Source organism: Eretmochelys imbricata, chromosome 20, assembly GCF_965152235.1.
Source record: "Eretmochelys imbricata isolate rEreImb1 chromosome 20, rEreImb1.hap1, whole genome shotgun sequence".
NCBI classification, from domain to species: domain Eukaryota; kingdom Metazoa; phylum Chordata; order Testudines; family Cheloniidae; genus Eretmochelys; species Eretmochelys imbricata.
This window is the reverse complement of record NC_135591.1, coordinates 6325990-6344086: the sequence shown is the minus strand read 5'-3', so window position 1 is coordinate 6344086 and position 18097 is coordinate 6325990.

Genomic DNA, 18097 nt, shown 5'->3' with positions numbered 1-18097 from the left:
ATTAGTGTCTGTTGGTTACTTATGTCCTGCCCTTTCCTAGCACCTCCCTCAGAGGTGCTGTATAGACTGGAATGAATCCAGCCCCAACCCCCAGGAGCTGGCTCAGTGTCATTATCCCTGTATGACTGAGGCACGGGGGGGTGTGGGGAATTGCCCTCAGTCACACAAGGAGTCAGCTGCAAAGCCAGGAGGAGTCCTGACTCTCCATCTCCTGATCTAAACAGTAGACAACCCTCCCTCACAGATCCAGGAATAGAACCCAGGAGTGCTGACTCCCACCCCCAGAGCCCCCATTCATACCCACTAGACCTCAAAGTCTAACTTACAAATGCAGATTTTTTTTTGGTTACCTAACCTACTTCTTATTCTGCCAATCGCTCAGACAAACAAGTTTGTTTACATTGAGGGGAGATACTGCTGCCTGCTTCTTATTTACAATGTCACCTGAAAATGAGAAGGCATGGAACTTTTGTAGCCAGCGTTGCAAGGTATTTACATGCTAAATATGCTAAACATTCATATTCCCCTTCATGCTTCAGCCACCATTCCAGAGGACATGCTTCCATGCTGATGATGCTCATTAAAAAAATAATGCATCAATTACATTTGTGACTGGACTCCTTGCGGGGGAGAATTGTATGTTTCCTACTCTGTTTTACCCACATTCTGCACATATTTCATGTTATAGCAGTCTCGGATGATGACCCAGCACATGTTCGTTTTAAGATTTCACTGCAGATTTGACAAAACGCAAAGAAGGTACCGATGTGAGATTTCTAAAAATAGCTACAGCACTCGACCCAAGGTTTAAAATTCTGAAGTGCCTTCCAAAATCTGAGAGGGACAAGGTATGGAGCATGCTTGTAGAAGCCTTAAAAGAGCAACACTCTGATACAGAAACTACAGAACCCAAACCACCAAAAAAGAAAATCAACCTCCTGGTGGCATCTGACTCAGATGATGAAAATGAACATGTGTCAGTCCACGCTGCTTTGGATTGTTATCAAAAGCAGAGCCCATCATCAGCATGGAAGCATGTCCTCTGGAATGGTGATTGCAACATGAAGGGACATATGAATCTTTAGCGTATCTGGCACGAAAATATCTTTCAACGCCAGCGACAACTGTGCCATGCGAACACCTGTTCTCACTTTCAGGTGTCATTGTAAACAAGAAGCAGGCAGCATTATTTTCTGCAAATTGTAACCAACCTTGTTTGTCTGAGCGATTGGCTGACCAAGAAGTAGGACTGAGTGGACTTGTAAGCTCTAAAGTTTTACATTTATTTTTGAACGCAGTTTTTATATATATATATATATATATATATATATATATATATATATATATATATAATGCTACATTTGTAAGCTCAACTTTCATGGTAAAGAGACTGCACTACAGTACTTGTATGAGGTGAATTGAAAAATAGTTTTTTTTTTGTTTTTTACAGTGCAATTATTTGTAATCAAAAATAAATATACAGTGAGCACTGTACACTCTTTATTCTGTGTTGTAATTGAAATTAATAGATTTGAAAATGTAGTAAACATCCAAAAATATTTAAAAGAAATGGTATTCTATTGTTGTTTAACAGCACAATTAATCGCGTAATTCTTTTTTGAATCGCATGGTTCATTTTTTGAATCGCGCAGTTAATCGCAATTAATTTTTTTAATTGCTTGACAGCCCTAATTTTAATATGGCTATTGTAAACATATACATCCAGGAACAAAACCTGTAGGCCTTAGTTAGAGGATGGGCGACTCTATCCTGGGAAGCAGTGACTCTGAAAAAGATTTGGGGGTAGAAATGAATAAGTAGCTGAACATGAGCTCCCAGTGTGATACAGTGACCAAAATAGCTAGAGTGATCCTGGGATGCCTAAATAGGGGAATCTCGAGTAGGAGTAAAGAGGTTACTGTACCTCAGTAGTGGCACCAGTGTGATCCCTACTGTGTCCAGTTGTGGTATCCACAATTCAAAAAGGATGTTTATAAATTGGAGGGTTCAGAAAAGAGCCACAAGCATGATTAAAGAACTGGAAAACATGACTTATAGTGATACAGGCAAGGAGCTCAATCTATTTATCTTAACAAAGAGAAGGTTAAGGGGTGATTTGATTACAGTCTCCAAGTACCTACATGGGGAACAAATATTTAATAATGGGCTCTTCAATCTGCCGGCGATTGGTATTACATGGAAGTTGAAGCTAAACAAATTCAGACTGGAAAAAAGGTGTAAATGATTGACAATGAGGGTAATTAACCATTGGAATAATTTACCAAGGATTGTAAATTTACCAAGGATTCTCCATCACTGACCATTTTAAAATCCAGATTGGGTGTTTTCCGACAAGATCTGCTCTAGGGATTATTTTTGGGAAGCTCTCTGGCCTGTGCTATCCAGAAGACCAGACTAGATGATCCCTTCTGTCACTGGAATCTAGGAATCTATGATTTGCCTAATTTTGAGACAAAGCCGGAGCCAGTAGCCCTGGGGATGATGGAGAAAGGAAGGGAGAATTGAGGCCGTGCAGCTCAAGCCAACAACCCTAATCCAATGACTGCTTCATCTTGAGCAGACACTTTTGAACAACAAATTCCCTTCCAAACTGAGGTGGCACCCCCTCTTCTCTCCCCCAGCTGATACACTGAAAAGGGCCCAGGATGTCTGGCTGCAACAGGCCCGAGGATCACAGCCCTTCAACAGCTGCACCAGGTCCGGGGCTCGCAGCCCTTCAGCCTCTAGGCTGGGCCCGGGACACGCAGCCTTTCACCCTCTAGGCTGGGCCTATGGCTCGCAACCCTTCAGCCTCTAGGTGGGGCCCAGGGCTCGCAGCCCTTCAGCGTCTGCACCGGGTCTGGGGCTCGCAGCCCTTCAGCATCTCCACCTGCCTGCAACTCACAGCCCTTCTGCTCAGCTCTTTGGGACTCAGCCCCAGCCACTGAAAAGTTGGAATTCTTTTTGAAGCAGAAAGTGGATTTGTGCCCATGACTCAAAAGCTGCAGGACAGATTCTGTCCCAGCCTGGCCCCGAGCACAGATGCCCCTGAGATTTGGCTGAGATGGGAGAGGAGGAACGTCAGTGTGTGAGGGGATCTGGAGAGCAGCGCAGGACAGGGGTTGAGAGAGATGCTCTCTCTCAGCTTTGCTGCCAGGACTCTGAGTTGTCTGTAGCTCATATCTGGAGGCTGGGCACTGCCTGACTGCGGGACAGGCTGATGGCACTGCTCTACTCACCGAGACAGGCTGTGTTCTTGGAGCAGGGCTCTTCCCTGCACAGGATCAGACCCCACCTCACGGTGTCCTTACCTTTCCTGAGTTGGCATTTATATTCCCTAGCCCTGGGCATGTTTCACTGGCCCTCATTTTCCCTAATAAGGGAGGGGTTTGCTCCTTCCTCTCTTCCCGAAGCCCTGAGGATCGTCCAGCCCTGCTGAGCTCTCGATGGTTCCCTTGGCCTTGGCCTCACAGCCTATCACGTTTCCCACTTCTGGTTTGGAAGAAACGTGCCTGCGAACATACAGCCGGTCTGGGCTTGGCGAGATGCCGGGTGAGGCCAGTGCAGGGTCTCAGGAAGGGCCATTTTCCAGTTACATAATTTCGCAGAATTGAATGGGACATTGGACCATCAAGTCTGACTTCCTGTATAACAAAGGCTAGACAGTCCTTCCACCCTGACACCCCTTCCACCTGGACACCCCAGTGGTAGGGAATCTACAAGTTTAAAAATATTGACCAAGTTTAAAAGCTTCAACTCTTCTCCAGGCTGCTCCTTCCCATAGCAAGAGCCTCACAGAGAGCCTGAAAAGAGAGAGAGAGAGAGTGAGAGAGAGAGAGAGAGAGTGTGTGAGTCAGGAATGACAACAGTACAGGCGGGGAAGGTACTACATTTATAAACAGCAGGTCCTGCTGTAATGTCACATGCTATGCTAGAGTTATGTCAAGGTTACAGAAGATGACGACCATGTTTTCAGAGTCAGAAGCCAAGGCATCCGATAGAAGGGTTGAGCCACTGGCTATACCAGTACAGTGAAAGTGAGGCACCCTCGTGTTGAGGCAGTTATGCTGGTGTAGGAGTGCTAGTCCTGGGATCGCTATTCCTATAGGAGAAGCGGAATAAGCTCCACGGGTATAAAGATGTAGAACTGCAACCACACTAGGCCCTGGTCCACACTAGGAGTTGAGGTCGAATTTAGCAATGTTAAATCGATTTAACCCTGCACCCGTCCACACGATGAAGCCCTTTTTTTCGACTTAAAGGGCTCTTAAAATCGATTTCCGTACTCCACCCCCGACAAGGGGACGAATGCATGGAGGCAGACAATGTCAGAGTGCAGGAAAGCACAGTATGACCGGGAGGAGTAAGTGGCGGGCTGAAGAGAGTAAGTGGCGGGCTGAAGAGAGGGCTGAAGCTGAAAGGTGGCGGCAGCGTCATGAGAGGAGGCAGGATTCAATGCTGAGGCTGCTGGAGGATCAAACCAATATGCTCCAGCGTATGGTTGAGCAGCAGGAAAGGCAGAAGGAGCACAGACCGCTGCTACAGCCCCTGTGTAACCAACCGCCCTCCTCCCCAAGTTCCATAGCCTCCTTACCCAGACGCCCAAGAAGGCAGTGCGGGGGCCTCTGGCCACCCAGCCACTCCACCCCAGAGGATTGCCCAAGCAACAGAAGGCTGGCATTCAATAGGTTTTCAAGTTTTAAACTTTTAAAGTGCTGTGTAGCCTTGCCCTTCCCTCCTCCACCACCCCTCCTGGTGCTTCTCTCCTCCACCACCCCTCCTGGGCTACCTTGGTAGTTATCCCCCTATTTGTGTGATGAATGAATAAAGATGGTCAGGGATGCAACCCCATGCTCTGGGTGTCCCTAAACCACCGAACGCCAGAACCTGGGACTGGATGATGGGGACGGATCACTCCAAATTGCCTTCTTCTGGTCATTCTCTCTGAAGTGTTTGGCACCGGCCACTGTTGTAGGGGCACTGGCATCATTTTTATAGTGGAGGTGCTCAAAGCCACTGAACAAAACTAAATGCACTATATGAGGGAAACCATTTCAAGCCAGAGGGTTCTGCCACACCCCCAGCACTCCTAGTTCCAGCACCTCGGCACTGCTGGAAGACAGGATACGGGTTGGATGGACCTTTGGTCCGACCCTGTATGGCCGTTCTTAAGAGGTGTTGGGTCACGCTGTCTGAAGTTGAATGAATGGGTCATTAAGGACTGGTTGAAACTGACCCATGTCAGTGGAGGATCTGAAAAGACAAGGGGAGCCCCAAAAGCCAGGGCAGTCACACCTAGCAACCGAGGAGGAGATTTCCCCCACCTCTCTGCAGGGAAGCAGAGCACAGGTCCCCCAGCCAGCAGTTTTATAGCCCCTCAGCCCAAGTCAGCTGACCCAGGCCAGCTGTGGGTTTCACTGCAGTGTAGACATAGCCCCCCACTCTCCCCGCCCGCTCCCAGAGCTCAGTGCAGAGTCTAACAAGTGCAGAACACCCAGTCTCCTGAACCTGCTGCTGTCTAGGACCACAGGAACTGCCAGGTGGAATCAAAGCCAGGGTCCCTCTTGCCCAGCAGCTGCTGCGAGCCCCACACTGATGGCATCTCTTCAATCATGGCCTGGCCTGGAGCTGCAGGGTCCAGGTCTTTGTTCACATTAGGGGCTGTGTCCACACACAACACATTAGCTGAGAAGGGCAATGCAAAAAAGAGACTCCAAGTGGGGAGCAGCGACCTGTGAGGAGAACTGCTCAGGGAGTGATCTCACCCCTGCACAGGATGGCAATGCCCAGTGGGAGGCAGTGAGGTGTCAACTTGCTCCTGTGCACAAGGTTTGTGCCTTCGGCTGCAAGCTAGATGCAAAGGAGGATGCTCCAGAAGGCCAACAACCTTAGTGAGCGCTGGTGCCAGGCAAAGGAGGGAACTCAACACCCCAGTGAAGCAGCCCCCACGCTGGGCAGATCAGCCACAAGACAACTGTGAGATGGACGCTGACTGCACCCCCAGAGGGGCTGACAGCATTGCATGCCGCTGTTCAGACAGAAGGGGGAGTTGGCCACAGACAGGCTTCTGAAGGCAGGAGATCTGCCACCCTCCTTAGCTGGAGTTGGGGGCCCAGGCTGGCATTCCCAGAAGCACTGGTATCAGGCTTGACATTCATTCTGCCATTTTCTCTTTTCAATTCGTTGCCAAGTACACTTTGCCCTGGTGACTGGCCCCAGCAGAATGGGCACTGCCGGATGCTCCCCATCAGGAACCAGCATCTGCCCTTACAGCAGCAGCAGGAGCAGGCAATGCAGCTGCAGCAGGGTGTAAAGGCCGGGCTCCTGCTGAGAGCTGCCGCAGGGCGTCTGGCATGGGAAGTGCCAGGCATGTCTCTCGCATAGCAAAGGAGGCAGCGTGTCCACACCAGCTGTGAGCAGCAGCCCGAATACCCAGGCTATGCTCTCGCCTGGCCGTCAGTGCGTCCGCATTGCTGCCCATGCACTAGGACACAGGGGGCCTGGCACAGCCAAGCTGGGCTCCTCACACACAGCCGCCCCTAGATTAGCTCCGCGGGCTGCACGAGTGCCCGTTCCCGAGCACGTTTCCTGGCCCTGGACCCACAGCAGAGCTCGGCAGCAGCACTCTCGTGACGCTGGCACTCAGGCAGCTCGCCGGTATGGTGGGCACCTGTTATTAATACTCGGCCTTTCATCAGAGACGCCACACCCACCACAAACCAGTTACGCAGCCCCAGGGCCCCTCCTGGGGGGATGACTGGCCCCATGTGACAGAGGGGAGCAACTCAGCTGAGGTCTCCCGGGAGTCAGCTGGTGCTGCAGAGCCTGTCTCCTGGGCACTGTCAGCTTAGAGGAGGGTTTTCATCGCACCACACACCCGTCGCTCGCCCAGCCCTTGCAGAGTGCAGAACTGGCTGCAACTCTGCCAGACCTGGCCCAAAGCAACACGCTCAAGGGGGAGAGTTAGCAGTGGCCACAGGGGAGCAGCCTCTCGACTCTCACCTCTCAGGCTCTGGCCTTCAATCCCCTTCTGCCCCACCATTACTCAGAGTAACAGATTCCTCCCAGGCTCAGGGAATCCTGGCCTTTCATGCACATTGCCCGTACAAAGGCAGATGAACAGCCCGGCCTTCACTGGAACCATGTAGGTCAAACCAGATAAGACACTGGGGGTTGTGGAGCACCATCTCCCCTGGTGGGCAGGGGACCAGGACTCCAGGTTTTCATGCTCAGCTCTGCCACCAACTCCCTCTCTGACTTTGGGAGAGTCATTTGGCCTCTCTGTTCCTCAGTTTCACAGTCTACAAAACACACCTAATACAAATCCGGGGAAGCGTGCTTTATGTGTCAGGTCCCAGGCAGGAGAGGGGAGAGCCGCATTGAGAAGGCCAGAGGTTGTCGTTCTCTGCAGCAGAATCACAGGGCACAGCAGGGGCTTAGCGCTCTCCTCGGCCTACAGGACTCAGACCGGGGGTCATGCTGGCGTGTCTGAGAGCTGAGGATGATCAGGAGCCACATGGCTCAGAGAAGCACAGAGATCTCATGGACCAGTTTCCAACTGGCCAGGCTGCGCCTTCACTCTCAGAGCCATGAGCCAGGCCCACTGTGTCACTAAGGCAGGGTGGGCAAACTTTTTGGCCCGAGGGCCACATGGGGTTGTAAAACGGTATGGAGGGCCGGGTAGGGAAGACTGGGCCTCCCCAAATAGCATGGCCCCCACCCCTATCCACCCCCTCCCACTTCCCGCCCCCCAGCTGCCCCCCTCAGAATCCCCGACCCATCCAACCCCCTGCTCCCTGTCCCCTGACCGCCCCCTCCATAGATGGCTGACTTAATAGAAGTCACCATCAAGTAAAGCTGGAATAGGAGTTGAGCCATACAGTGGAAGGGGCTTTCACTGGGGTCTGAATGCAAATGCAGGGGGATGGTGTTCGGGGGGGGGAGGAACAGAGGGAGTGTGACACCGCAGAAGCACAAAGGAGCCCCAGGGAAGTATTTGTAGTGTGATCTCAGAAAAAGTTGAGAGAGAGCGAGAGAGCAAGAGAGAGAGAGAGCGTGCGCGCTTTATGGTAGACTGCTGGATAGAAAGAGGCTTGGAATTGTGAGCCAAGAAACTATTCCTGCTGTCGTTAGGGAAATAGAACTTCGTGTACATTCTTTGTAAATAAGCAGGATTGTGTCAAAAAAATACCTGACTCCATCATCCATTTCTCCCCCTAATGGAAACAACTCACAAGACCCAAAATATTCACTAATTGCTCAGGTCAAAAGGGATAACAATATTGTGAATTCTTTTGTTTTCCTGTTCTTAGATAAAGAATAGACCTGCTTCAGTAAAGAACCATAAACACTGAAAATACTGTTTTGTTCTCTCAGAGCTAGCTCTCAGTAGATCTAGAAAATAAGAGTGTTTGTTGTTACACAATCCTTAGAATTCAATTATTTGCACAAATCATTTTAATTTTTCTCTGATTAGGATTCAAAAATAAGCAATTAGATATTCTGTACAGTGTTTAGGAAATTTGTAGGATTAAAATCAGCATGTACTCTGTATACATGGCTTTACCATATATGCAACCTCACATCTACACTTGTAAGAGGACCACATTTCCTGAAGCAGTTTCAAACCACTTCAAGCTAGGACAGTTTTAAGCTACTTTATCTTTCAAATGTGAATGGTGTCCGCTGTGTCAATTAATCTTTTTAAATTATGACCATGATCTAAGATCCACATTTTCAGAATTTTCTTACATCATTCATATGCTTGGATGCATAAGGCTGCTTTCCTGAACTGCGGTCCATATTTGGAACTGTCGTTATAGTGTAGACTCAACCACCCTCCTTATACAGTTTGGAAGTTGTTCGATACTCCCTCGGGACCAGATTTACTCTTCTTTACACAGATTTGGGCCCTAGTCGGGGAGCGACGTACTCATGTAACCGAGGAGCAGAATTTGGCCCTCCTATGGGTTCAGTCTCTCAGTTAGGCCTGTCTTTTTATCTTATCTATTGATATAGCATCCATCCCGAGAGTAGAAGAGCAGCTGTCCCATTTCAGACAAGATACATCAATACCTATATTGATTATTCACAATGGAGTTTTTATCTTTGTTGTACTGTTCCTTTTGAGAAATAAGAAAATAGAGTAAAAGTAAAATGTACCTTTTCTCCCAAATCTATGTGCCATTCCTGATCTTGATTGAACAGGGGAGAGCGTCTTTCCTCTGGATTAAGAATCCATCTGAGACAACTACCCCAGCCCCACACATTCTACAAGGGAATCCAAAGTCAGAGCAGTGGCGTTCAGTGAAGGGTAGCTGCTCTCTTTGAACATCCTGATAGATGAAATAAAGGACTGGGGGTCATCATTAAAAGTACCTTAAATGGGAGCTCAATCCCCAGAGCTATGATTGCCGAATCAGGAAAAAACAAGAAAGTACGTCCTCTCAGGGATTGGCATATTCAAGTTTACAAGAGAGACGATAAAGACTGGCCATGACGTAGAAAAATCAAAATTCAAGTTCGCCAGTAAGAAAAGAGCCTGAGTAATAGTCAGCTAAAGAATGGAAGGGACCAGTTTACCCAGGAAGTTACAAGAGCCTTTATTAAAATGGAGAGCTACTTTTGTCCTTCTGTCTGCTTGCTTTTGGCCAAGGTTGGCTCAGGAATAGAGGGGGAATCTCTTGGGGTCCAGCAACTCTGCTGGCTTGGGAAAGTGTGCACTGCATCACCCACTCCTCCCTGAGTGAGACAATCTCTGTGACTCTGTTTCGACAGTTCAAAACCCTTAAAAATATCTTTCTTTACAGGTCAATACAGAAATTGCCAGAACCTAGTCCTGTACTTTTTTCTTTAAAAACAAACAATGAAATGGGGATGTTTGCACGACAATGATATGAATCGATGTCTGTATTTTTATATCTTTAGACGCCCAACAAATATACAAAAACCTGCATTAAAATAACGATTAGTAAGTTTGCAAAACTGAGCAATGGAAAGTTTGGAAATGCCAGGATTCAGGGAGTCTGAGTACTGTGCACGTGCATTTTGACACAGTCTTTAATTGCACAATTGTACTATTTTTTTCCACAGGCCCCTCATTCAGTGACCATTGAAGTGTTGTTTGTTGCTTGCCTTCAGATGCTGTGTGCATACTTCTGCAACGTGAACACATCAAGTCAGGTTCCAGGTCGCAGTCCTTCTCTTCCAGGGGCTCAGTGGCCAGGGCCCAGTACATCTAAAATATCAGGTAAATCCCTGGGATTAGGGTTGTGGCTGACAGGGCCTATTTCTCAGGCACCATGAAGTTTTCTGCTCTAAGGATGAGGCTTGTCTGTGCAGTAGATAGAGCTTTCTCAGGCGACAGTCTGTGACAGGAGAACAAACTCCCATGTCATTCCGAGGCTATTAGAGAGACAAGGTGGGTGAGGGAGAGGGTGACCAGATAGTAAGTATGAAAAATCGTGATGGGGGTGGGGTGGGATTGATAGGCGCCTAAACCCCGAATATCTGGACTGTCCCTATACACTTAGGACATCTGGTCACCCTAGCTGAGGTAATATCTTCTGTTGGACCAACTTCTGTTGGTGAAAGAAATAACCTTTCAAGGACCTGAAGGAGAACTCTGTGCAGTCCTTTCACCAACAGAAGTTAGTCCAATAAAAGATATTACCATGACAGATGTGAGTCATATTATTAATGTACTAGAGGAAGCTGCTCAGATACTTCATTGATGAGAACAGTAGAAAAACCTAGACAGAATAAAGTGAAGGAGAAAGAGAGAGCCTCTTTCTGAGATTATCCTTTTCCTTCTCCCTAATGATCCTATTTGCTAACAAAGATATACATTCTTAGTGCTGTTGTGGCTTTGTGCAGAAGTGTGAATTGTCTCAGTAGATTCGGATGTATTTTAACTTTTAGGCAAAGATATCGAAAACAGGGAATACAAACAACACATGTTATGCAAACCCGCACCACTAGGTGGAAGCAGATATTTTGAGTTGTCATTAATTGAGAAACCATTTCAAAAAGCGAAGGAATGTTCTTGGAATTCTGCTTTAAGCCACAAGGCACACAGCTAAGCAGAGTCATCTTCTGAGTGCTGGATCTTTAATTTTTTTTCCATATGAGAACCTGCTTAAAATCCCATTAATGAACTGTGTTCTCTTCACTCTCCTATTTGTCTGTGCTGTGACGGAAAAATATAATTGTCTGTCAATAATGGCTTTTATTTGAAGCAGAGAGTGAGAAAACATGTGTGTAAAATGCTTTGAAGAAGAAAATCTCTCTAGAAATGCAAATTATTATTATTATTGTTGTTGTTATTGGGTCAAATTCTACAGTAGGTATTTAGGCTTCTAGCTTCCACTGATTTCAGTGGAAGTTAGGAGTCTAAAGACCTTTGAGGAGCTGGGCCTCATACCCTACTCAGACAAAACTTTGATTGACTTTAATTCAGCCTAGCCCTGCGTTGGGTTATGCCCAATATCTTACTGTACATTGTACAGAAGCTTCTTGCTAGCAGGAGTCAATCTGCAGCTGTTTTTTCAGTAATGCTGTCAAGGTTCCTTCCCCACTCTGAACTCTAGGGTACAGATGTGGGGACCTGCATGAAAACCTCCTAAGCTTACTTTTACCAGCTTAGGTTAAAACTTCCCCAAGGTACAAATTAATTTGACCCTTTGCCCTTAGAATTTCCACTGCCACCACCAAACTTTAACTGGGTTTACTGGGAAACGTAGTTTGGACACGTCTTTCCCCCCAAAATCCTCCCAACTCTTGCACCCCACTTCCTGGGGAAGGTTTGGTAAAAATCCTCAGCAATTTGCATAGGTGACCACAGTCCCACACCCTTGGATCTTAGAACAATGAAAAAGCATTCAGTTTTCTTACAAGAAGACTTTTAATAGAAGGAAAGGAATAGCTCTGTAAAATCAGGATGTTAGATACCTTAAAGGGTAATTCGATTCAAAACATAGAGAATCCCTCTAGGCAAAACCTTAAGTTACAAAAAAGACACACAGACAAGAATAGTCATTCTATTCAGCACAACTCTTCTCAGCCATTTAAAGAAATCATAATCTAACACATACCTAGCTAGATTACTTACTAAAAGTTCTAAGACTCCAGTCCTGTTTTGTCCCGAGCACAAGCAGCAGGCAGGCAGACAGACAGACAGACAGAGACACAGACCCTTTGTTTTTTCTCCCTCCTCCCAGCTTTTGAAAGGATCTTGTCTCCTCATTGGTCATTTTGGTCAGGTGCCAACAAGGTTACCTTTAGCTTCTTAACCCTTTACGGGTGAGAGGATGTTTCCTCTGGTCAGGAGGGATTTTAAAGGGGTTTACCCTTCCCTTTATATTTATGACAAATGCATTTTCTGTATTTACCAGCTTTGTTTTCTTACACCCTCAGTCATTTTGGGCCTTGTACATAATGTGTATAAATGGAATATTTATCATCCTCTCTGACTGTAATGTGTTTTAAGTGATGGTATATTGTCAAGCTGCATTCAGTATGGGTTGATCTGTTGATCCTCATTAGTGAGAGAAATGTATGAATTACGAGCCCAAGCAGGATCCCACTGCTCATTGCTGCAGCTCAGCTTGCACTGCTGCAGAACACTATTTGTGTGTGTGCACAAGGCTTCTGTTGTGAAAACCTTGCCCCCTGTAAATACACTCAAAGTCAACCTCTGATCCAGCTCTTGTCAAATACAGCCAGTTAACATCACAGTGACCATGGGTGTAAAGCTGTGGCCTCCTCCTTTTGAGGGTCTACTGTTGCCCAAGCTCTAAGTCAAGCTGAGGCAGTGTTGGGGTGATGAGGTGCTAATTTATGAGCTCCTTGATGCCTGCACAGTGTTTGTCATGGCTTTGCCACACATACTCTTGTTCTGTTCTTGATCTTAATTTATTCTGTGGCATTACAGAGTTCATGGTGTTACTTGTCACATGCATGAACACTCTTCCCATCACTGGTCCATCCGTAGTGGACTTATATGTGGATGCCTTGCCCGGATGGTAACAGCTGCAATGAGCAAGCATTCTTACAATCACCTGTGCTCCTACCTGATGCTGCATTTTTGAAAGGCCCGACTTTATGGAGCCAGGTGTAGACAGTGAGGGGTGCAGAACACCAGCACAGAGACAGGCAAACTCTCTGTGCTGACCATGCCCTTAGCTTCTTGCAGAGTGGCCTGCTGTTTATGTACTAAAAATGGAGTAGGCCTCAACGGTGTGCCACTGGATACTTTCCATCTTGTGCAAATGTACGAGTCCCCAGTTTACACAATGGCATGGAACAGGGGCTGAGTCACATCAGACCCTGAATCAGGAAGAAAGTTCCCGAAATAGGTAGCTCTATATTAGTTATCTGCTGGTACCTGGTCAAAGGGGGCTTTTTTGCTTGCTTTATTATCCTCTTGTCTGTTTGTTGTGCTGTTAAGATGTGTTAATTAATTAATGACAGTTACGGACCATCTTGTTCTCTGTTTGTACAGGTCCGAGCGCAATGGGATCCTGGTTTGTGTCTGGGACTGTGAGGCAGTACTGCAATACAAATAATCACATGCTGATCTCCAGAAATATTTTTATACCGTGGCCATCCCCACTAGCTTAAGAGATTAGTCACGGAAAATGGAAGTTTGTGAACCTGACATCTGCAGTTTAACTCAGTCCCCTTGTCTCCTGCACGGAGTGTTCTTTCTGCTCAATACACACTCAATGGTAGGCATGCCCACAGAATAGGGTTATGAAGATGGGTCTCTGGGAGGCTTTGCCCTCCTCTACCATGGGATGCTATTGCAGGAAGGAGGTTTGCTGGGAAGTGATGGGGTCTGTCTGACCAAGAAGGAGAAGAACATCTTCATGCACTGACTCACCAACCTTAGGAGAAGAGCTTAAAACTAAGTTCAGAGGGGGCAGGTGAAAAAAGCCCCCAGGTAAAAAAAGGTGGCCTTAATAGAGGACTAGCTGTGTGAGGAGAAGTAGATGTGGAAAATTGCAGTAGAATTATAGGAGAAACAAGAGGGAAATCCATGGGGGCATCTGCTTAACATCTTAGATGTCTGTACACGCAAGCAAGGAGGAATAATAATGGGGAATAAACAGTAAGAACTGGGAGTTTTAGTACATAAATCTTAACTGAGCTTAACTGCATCACAGATACTTGATGGGATAAATCTCATGACTGGACTAGTGGTATAGAGGGCTATAGCTTGTTGAGGAAGGACAGGCAGGAAAAAAAAGAGAGGACATATTGCATTGTAAACCTGTTCTGAGGTCCAGAAGGAGGTGAGAAGCAGACCAGTTGAAAGTCTCTGAGTAAAGATAAAAGAGGGAATAAACAGGGGTGAGGTCCTGGTAGGGGTCTATTACAGACCACCAAACCAGGAAGAGGAGGGAGAGGAGGCATTTCTAGAACAAACAACAGAAATATGCAAAACAGAAATCCTGACTGTAATGGGGGACTTTACCTACCCAGACATCTGCTGAAAAAGGAATATGGTAAAACCCCAAATTACCCAATAAGTTCCTGGAATGTATTGGGGACAATGCTTTGTTTCAGAAAATGGAGGAAGTAACCGGGTGGGGGGGACAGCCATTTTAGACTTGATTCTGACCAGCAGGGGGGAGCTAGTGGTGAATGTGAAGGTGGAAGGTGATTTGGGTGAAAGGGATCATGAAGGATAGATTTCATGATTCTAAGGAAAGGAAGGAATGAGAATGACAGGAGAAGGACTGCCAAAAGCAGACTTTAACATCCTCAGAGAATTGGTAGGTAGCGACCCATGGGGAAAACGTCTAAGGCATAAAGGAGTTCAGGAAAGCTGGCAGTTTCTCCAGGAGACAATATTAAAGGCACAACTGCCAATGCAAAGGAAAGAGAGGAAGAATAGTAAGAGGCCAATGGCTCCATCAGAAGTTTTGTAATGACCTGAAAATCAAAAAGAAATCCTACAAAATGGGGAAACATGGACGAATTACTAAGGAGGAGTACAAAAGAATAGTGTGTCCGTGTAAGGGCAAAATCAGAAAGGGTAAGGCACCAAATCAGATGACACCACACTGTATTAAACACAACAAAAAATAATTTAGTTGATTTGTTTGGCAGGACATGGAAATGAAGAATAAATTTCAATTCATTGTAAAACAATATAAAAATCAATATTTGTAATACAGTCCAATAAGATTTCATCAAGCTTTTTAATCAACCGAACTAAAAAGCAAAAGAAACCAACCACCCACACTCAAGTGTCACTGTGCATTCTAACCAACCAACCACACTCAAGTGTCACTGTGCATTCTCCAAGGCAGTTTCTTCTCTTTCTTTGTTCGGTGCTTTTATTTTCTATCAATTCAACCAGGAGGAGATTTTCCAATCAAACCAATATTGGAAAGTGTGGCAAACTGAGAGAGGGACGGAAACAAAATTCAAAATGATTAAGAGCGAATGAGAAATTCTACACTGGAGAAAATTTAGCCACCTATTGGACTGCATACATGGATAGGCCCAGATATTGAAATGTATTTAGGTTCCTCACATCTATTGATTTCAGTGCGAGTTAGGAGCCTAAATACCTTTGAGGCTCTTGTCCATGTCATCACAGCACCTACCTGGTCAGCAGCAGTTTATGTGCTATGTCACAGTCACAGTGATGTCATAATAGTGCTTGCATAATCTTAACTGGCTATCCTGGACAGGACAGCCTGAGAGGCCAGCTGCCTATCAGTACTGGAGCTCTTTGGAGAAAGGACTGGAGGAAGTGTTGAGGAAAGATTAAAAGATGAATAAATTTGTGAGTGATCAGGAGATAACCGACAGAGGTAAGGGTCAGCATTGTATTCTCTATATCCATTCTATATTCACACACACATTTAGAAAGCATAGGCATACAGATGAGCTGTAATGTTCTCCATTTGTATGAGCAGAACCTCAGCTGCTGTAAACCAGTGTCCCTCTGTTGACTTCCTTGTAGCTGTGTTGATTTACACCAGTTGAGGAGTTGGCCTACAGCCTCTGGACCTGGAAACTTTCCTGAGAATCTGAGTTTCTAGGGAATGTTATGGGGGAGGTCTTCCTTCTTTTCTCCCAGTTGTTTTATGTTTGTTATGGGTCCTCATTTTGTGTCTTCTGCATCCATGGAGCCAACTCCATCAGCGATAGGGGAAATTAGAACAAAAAAGGAAGAAGGACTTCTCCTCTAGCTGTCTAAATGAAGCTCTGCTAATATCTTAAATGCAAGAGAACAAAGCATGGGGTCACATTTCTTAGCAACACTAGTGCTCCTCATCCCACACAGATGGGCAGAGTAGGTTACAGTTATGATTCCGTTTGCATCTGGGTGTTACAACTGAAGGATGCAATTTGCATAACGGATGGGCAATCACCTAACCTCAAGCAGTCTTTCCTGGGAAGGGGAAATCTTGTTAGTTCCTCCTTCATGCTTGGAATGCTGTTACAATGGAGACAGATAAATACGGCATTTCAGATTTCTTGTGAAATATTAAGTCTCCTGGAGAATTTCTGCCCAGAGTGAAGAGATACATGGGAGATCAAATCCTGATTTTTTTCATACACCAGCTATTTCATTGTTTCCTAGAGTTTAAGGCCAGAAGGGACCATTAGATCATCCAGTCTAACTTCCTGTATTTCACAGGCCACTAAATTTCACCTAGCAACCCTACAGTACTGAACCCCAAAACTTGTCTTGGACAAAAACATTTCAGTCTGTAAGAGACAAAACTGTTGTATGCCATCGGCAGAGGACAGGAGAGACTGAGGTTCCACCAATGCCTGAGGCCCTTGCAATGGTCGAGAATTGATTAGGTCAGATATACTCAGATTATCCTAGCAGGTGATCAGTGCCCCATCCTGCCACTCAAAGGTCCCTGCCAATCCGACCAGGGGGAAATTCATTCCCACCCACAACTCTGGAGATGAGTTGGACCCTGAGCATGTGAGCAGGACAGCTAAGGAAACAGATTCTCTGAACCATTTTAGAGCACTGGTCCACCCTACCAGGTGTCCCATCTCCTGCTATGGTCAATCCCTGATGCTTCAGATGAAGGTTGGAGGGACCCACCCCACCCCACCCCACCCCACTCACAGCATACACCTCGCCAATTGTGCATGGGGGTGGGGGTGGGGGGGAATTCCTTTATGACCTCTACAGGCAGCTGTACAGGGGGGAGGGATAGCTCAGTGGTTTGAGCATTGGCCTGCTAAACCCAGGGTTATGAGTTCAATCCTTGAGGGGGCCATTTAGGGATCTGGGGCAAAAGTTGGGGATTCGTCCTGCTTTGAGCAGGGGATCGGACTAGATGACCTCCTGAGGTCCCTTCCAACCCTGATATTCTATGAACTGGATGAACTCCGTTCCATGAGTCTTCTCTGCAAGTATTTAAACGACCATAAAAAAAGATTAAAGGCTTTCTTCAAAACAAGGGGCCTAAAGTTAAGCTTCTAAATTCATACTGAGGTCTCCAACAGTGGCCTGATTTTCAAGAGATACTGAGCCCCAAAAGTTCCCAGCATAGCTAATAGGTACATCTGGGTGCTCAGGATTTTTGAAAATGAGGCCCTGACTAAGCAAAACTCTTTAGCATGTGCTTAACTTTAGCTCTATTTCTTGGCTTAGAGTTAAATTATGATTCTGTATGCTATCAAAACTCATCAATTGACAGTAAAGAGGGAAAGGAAGATTATTTTACGTGGGGACCTACTTGAAAGGAGCAAATTTGCTTCATTATGATTTCCCCCCAAGCACACTGGGGAGTTCAGCAAACAAACCTGGTCATGAGGAGGAAGGAAGAGGATTTCTAGGATTTCCAGGTCTACTTCTCACAGTGTTTGGGCTCCTGCAGAATCTTGACTGGATAGTGAATTAAAGAGGCCAGCACCAATTTCTGCTATCAGTGGTAACCAGCCGAATCCTTTTATTTAATTTCAGGTGTTTATAATGAGGTTGTTTCCCTCCTGGCACATATGGATAACCAAGATAAGGGCAAAATTGCCCTCAGGATTGCCTTTATAGCCGAGACCAAGTTGGCTATCGTTCTGACAGTTCTGCTCGAGAAACTGCAAAAGGATGAGG